The following is a 6,000-nucleotide window of genomic DNA, read 5'->3' as shown; positions in this document are numbered from 1 at the left end:
TGCTCTCCTTTTAGCTCCAAAATGCTGTAAATCTGAAGACCCTACCTAAAATCACCCTGGGCAGGTTCTTTCATGCTAAAGTTTTTAATATCATGAGTAAGTCATTGAACTTTAACTTTCTTATCTGTAAAATGAGAAGGTGGCACTGGATTTCTTCAGAAGTTCCTTCTGCTTCTAGATCTGTGACACCATGATCCTAAATCCCATCTCAGCTTCAATACTGCCTTCCACAAGGGATATTCCCCTCTGAGATTGCATCCTATTTACACTTTATATAACTTGTATCTACATAGCTGATTACATATTGTCTTCCCGTAGACTGTGAGCTCCTCCAGGGTAGGGACTGTCTTGTACCTTTCTTTGCATTTGCAACACTTATCGCAGTACTTTGGCAAATAGTAAGCACTAAATAAATGCTTGTTTTTGATAATTACAATAATGATAACCCATAATTCAACAATCTTTCATAGACAATCATATCAGTGTGTTTTCTTTCATTTCTTTAAATTAAATTAATTTTTTTTGTATATAAAAAGACAACTCTCAATGTCAATGGGAAATATAATATGAAAAGAAAATGCAGTGGTCTTATTTTATTATATCAGTTTGTTATTTCCACTGTTTGTTTTCCTAAGGAAAGCTTCAGCACAATGGGGCAAGTCTAGTACTACCGTGTGGGATTACAACCTAATTGTTTTACTTGTCCTCAGTCACTGTTTTTACATAATTCCTAGTCCTCTTTTTTTCATTTTCCTCCCAAAGTTCTCTGGCACACTCTTGTATGAATGCAAATTATTTTTGTTTCATGGGGGGAAATGAAAGGCCAGAGAAAGCATTATACACTCTTGAAAAAAAAAATCATTAGTTCTTGCCAAAAGCAAAGGAGTTGATCTCAACATGCTGCGGCATCTGATTGCTAATTTTCTTTTGCCCACTGTCCTGTGATAAACAGAATTGTCCAGGGATGGTGCTACAGGGCAGAATATACTTTGATAACTCAGCAGGACTATAGTACTCTACCCATAACATATCCTATCTATTGTAGAAAGGCCAGTCTTCAATATAGAGGAGTAGAAAAGGACTAGGACACACTTTTATTACTTTTTCAAAATTGCCAAGGATGCCATAAGCATACCCCAGGCAGATTTAATTGTGATATTAATTAGCTGGTTCACTTCTTCACTAATGAATTACAGAACCATAGAATAATAGGGCTGGAAAGGACATTGAGAGGTCATTTAGTTCACCCTCCCCCATACTTCCCCTTAAGGAGCTATAATGCTTATCCATCCTGGATAGATGAGGCTCTATCATCTCTTCAAAGACTTTCAAAGATTGCAGTTCAGTGCACTTATAATATTTACTATCTGGAAATTTTTCCTAATGCAGAGGTAAATAGTGATTTGCCCCAGGTCACTCACATGTGTTTGGGTGGGGGGAGATTGCATTTCCTCCTTGGAAAGGCATTTTTCCAATCTCCATCCTCCAGCCTAGTTTTCAAAGTCACTGCAAACATGCCCAATCTCTGGATGCTCCTTTAGCATCATGCCACTTTCCCTCCTCCCACCCCTCAATGAAATGACATGTTCTCTGCTATATATTCCCCTGCCAATGGATTTGCCCAGTCACAGTGTTAGCTACTTATGAGTCTATCTTCATGCTTAACTTAAATGCCTCATATCACCGTCAGTGCTGTCCTGCTTCTTTTCAAAGTAGGCTGAAAATAACTTATGACAGTGTTCTGTGTAACAATCCTTCTTTTTAAAACCTCAACTCTCTTTTCTCACCTTAGGCTGAATGATCTCTTGTTTTACATTTTTCCTTGGGTGTGTTGTCTTTTAACCTTTAAGTTTCCTACTCCTTGGAACCTTTATCATTTTATCCACATGCTTTATTCATGGAGACTATACAGAGCTGACAAAGGCTGTCACTTTCAGGGAGAATTGACCATGGGCAAAATGATGTGGTAGGAGAAATTTATCTTTGGTGCCCTCCCACTTCCCCTTCTGTGCACTTCCCACCTCCCCATATTTCCAGCTGCCAAGTCTATTCTTGACTCTCTGTCCTTTTAAAACCCACCCTCTAGAACACTACTCAAACCTTCCTTCCCTGAGTTAGGTGTTTGTTGCACTATATTTTTATATTACTTTTTTGTAATAAAGTTTTGAAGAGTTGTCACTGATGGTGGCTGCAATGAAATTGTTTAAGTTAAAGAAAAATAATCTCCTCAAACATTATTATACTTTATTTTAAATTAGAAAGACAACATAAAGTAATGGGTACTGTAGAATTCATAGAACCGGGAAGAACTAGGTTCAAGTCCTGTCTTTGTCATTGGCTGCGTAGCCCTGGCAGAGGTGTGTTGGGAAAGGCTTAATGACTAGCTCTCTGGAAAACAAAGATGTATACAGCACACTTCTAAGTTTAATCTGAATTACTAATATTTTCTCTATCACTTCATTAAATCTAGACAATCAGAAAATCAATAAATCAAGCCCTAATTTATAATATTTGTTGATTTCTAGGATAGAGGAACTGGTTCAAGCTATTTCCAGCACACCCTAGGGTCCTGAGCAAGTCACCTCAACTATCATTTCTCCAAGTAATTCTATAACCCTATAAGTTACAAGGAGTTATGGGAAACCATTGGTGGAGAAAATTTTCACACTAGGATTCCCCCAACATTAATGAGATCATAGTTCTAGATCAAAATAAAACAAAAACATACATCAACATGAAACAACTAATTGGAATATACAGTTATCAAGACATGCTTTGAGGAGCCTGGGAAAAAATAACCCAAACAAACACTTCTTTCAGCTATGCAAACAAAATAAAGCTATTCTACATGGCTAACTCATTACGAGTGAATGGTTTCCAGTTTTGGCTCTGTTTTTACTCCAAGGGTCCATTCAGGTTTATATTTCCAATAGGAACATTGCAATAGTGGCTCATTCTTCAAGAGAATCATCAGTGAGAGCATAGTAAAGCTAAAGCACTTGGCAGCATTTTCTGACTGGAAAAAATAATTTCTTGACAAAAATGGTGCCTTTTTTTTTTTAGCATGCAGATGTTAATTTTATTAAATTGAAAACATTCCGCTCCCTATTCACATTCTGTGAGCAATATTTCAGTTCTAATAAATGATCTATTTTATGTTTCCAACTAGTCAATTACAGTGGGTACTAAAATGTCACCATAAAGCGAGTTGAAAATGGGTGAGTTCCAGTTCCCTTTAGATTTGGGGAGGATAATTTTTTCTGACCACAGATGCACATGCCTAGCTGTTTTTCTGTGGCGTTGTGCCTTCTACTGTAAACTAATATATTTATGTACCACATTAACTGGTAACAATTAAGGGAATAGGGCTCCTCTAGAAAGAGGCCAAGGATCAACCAAAACAAAAATGATTCAAAAGTGCAACATCCTGGAAAAACCTTCATTAGTGTCCTCTTCCAAAGCATCATTTTGGCAAAGGGATGATCCTGGGCTCTTGAAGGCTGTGCTGGTAGAGAATAAGTACTAGTGGTTCTATGGACAAGCTTTGAGTACTGGCCAGGGAAAAGGTTGCAGGGCGATCATCTCAGGACTAGGCAAGCTTCAGAATGAGGAAACTGTTGTTGTGTTTGTCCTTCACTCTCAAAGAGGACCATGACATCAAGGTGATGACAAGATGATGACATGACTTGCAGCTGACTTTGATTTGAGGGAGGGAGGGCTGTGCAAGGTCAACAAGCTCACTTTCTTCTCCTGAGCCATCTGGGTCCAGTGGCCTGATATTCATCTAAAAGACTGAAGATGGACCAAGATGCAGTGTGAGAATCTGGCCCTTCCAGAATAAGGTCTTATCACATTCTCACTTTGAATGAGATACCCCCATTCAATGAATACGCTTTTTTAAGTAGTTATTCAAGGGATGACCCCTTTAATAAAAAAAAAAAAATCAAACTGGGGGGAAGACCCTCAGGGTTCCTGGGTAAAAGAGAAACAATTACTATTTAGTAATTACATTCACTCTGTGCTAGATGGGTGGAGACTTGTCCAGTCTATTATCTCCAAAGTGAATTGGGTTTAAGACTTGATCTTTGAACTTCAGAGAGGCCTGGAAAGACTTATATGAACTGACGCTGAGTAAAAGGAGCAGAATCAGGAGAACTTTGTGCACAGCAGCGACCACAGTGTGTGAGAGTTTTTTCTGGCAGACTTGGATCTTCATAGCAATGCAAGGACATTAAAAAAAAAAAAATTCCCAATGGTCTTCTAGGGCAAAATGCCTTCCATATTCAGAGAAAGAACTATGGAATTCAATCACAGAATGTAGCAGATCATTTTGTGTGTGTGTGTGTGTGTGTGTGTGTGTGTGTGTGTGTGTGTGTGTGTGTATTATGTTTTGGTTTGTTATATGATTTTCCCATTTATTTTAGTTCTTTTATATAGCATGACTATAATGAAAATGTATTCAATGGAGAAAAAAAAAGACTTGATCCTTGAGCAAGAAATGTAGCCAGTAAACCCAATGGAAAAAAGGCAGCTTTTGGCCATGGAAGTATACCTTCCTCTGGGTAGAACACCAGAGTTCAGGACAGGATAGGACAGGACAGGACAGGACAGAAGAGGAGCTGCTACTCACTCACGGATTGTGTTTGTCCTTCATCCTCGAGGAGGACCATGACATCAAGATGATGACATGACTCGCAGTTGACTTGAATGAGGGAGGGCTGTGCCACCACTGTATCACCAACTGTGTCACCAACATCACTTTCTTTTTCTGAGTCATCTGGCAGGGGGAGGGGGAACATAGTAATTCTGGATGGACAACTTGTAAATCATAGAGAGGTTGCAATCTGAATCCCCAAAGAAAATACTCTTACCAAATAAACCACAAATCACTGGAGTAATTACATATCCTAGAGAAATGGAGCAGTGGGAAAAAGCGTTGTATTTGGGGTCAGAGAACCTGAGTTTGAATTTCAGCAGCTCTGCCACTTACTACCTTTGTGACCTTAGCCTCAAGTTTTTTTTATCTCTAAAATGATGGGATTGGGTTAGAGGACCTCTAAAAAACTTTACAACTATAAATTTACGATCTCATGAAAAGGGAAAATAGATTTCCTTATTTCCATTATCAGCGATTCTGAGGCCAGTTAGATTAAATTAAAGAAGTCCTTTCTATTGATTTGTTTTGTCTATCAAGAAATCTGATTGCCAGCCCTCCATGGTTCATCACAGCCTTGATTGGGAGGAAGGATATTAGGTGAGAGGCAGGAGTCTGGCAGTAACCACAGAGTAACAGAATCCAGAGAACTGTCAAAACATTTGGCATAAGTTATTGAAAATGACCATATACCAAGTCATTGTTTGGGGAAGATAATAATATCTAGTATTTATCTAACAGTTTAAGGTTTGAGAAGCACTTTACAAATATTATCATCTTTTATCTTTACCTCCGGGAAGTAGATGCTATAGAGATAAAGACAAAAAGAAAATTAGGAATAAATAACACAACAGGTCTTGAATTCACAAACCCTTGAGTTCGAAACTTGCCTCTAGTGTTTGCTAGCTGGATAAGTCTATAAAAATAACTTTTCTTCTCAGACTCTCAGTTTCCTCATGTATAAATAGAAACTAATAAGAAGATCATAAATTCAGAAATGATTTATTCTGATTCATCATTGTAAAGATGAAAGAATGAATTTCAAAGGTGGGAAGTCCCATGACAAAGTCCAAAGAAGCATAGGAAGATTTTAATCCTAGGTCCTTGGACACTAGATCTAAGGTCCTGATTAGTGCAATCAATGAATCTCCTGAAATGGTCACATATTTTCAAATTAGCACTTTTCAAAGCTATAATTATGTAAAATATGGTTATCGATTCTAGACCAATGGAAATACGCGGTATGAATTTGAATAAATCAAGCACTTCAGGGGAATTCATAATAATGAATACCAATAGGAACCTAGAAAATGTACTCATGTTACCTCCATTTGAATTACCCAAAA

This window comes from Notamacropus eugenii, chromosome 2, assembly GCF_028372415.1.
Source record: "Notamacropus eugenii isolate mMacEug1 chromosome 2, mMacEug1.pri_v2, whole genome shotgun sequence".
Taxonomy (NCBI): domain Eukaryota; kingdom Metazoa; phylum Chordata; class Mammalia; order Diprotodontia; family Macropodidae; genus Notamacropus; species Notamacropus eugenii.
This window is presented reverse-complemented; position numbering follows the sequence as displayed.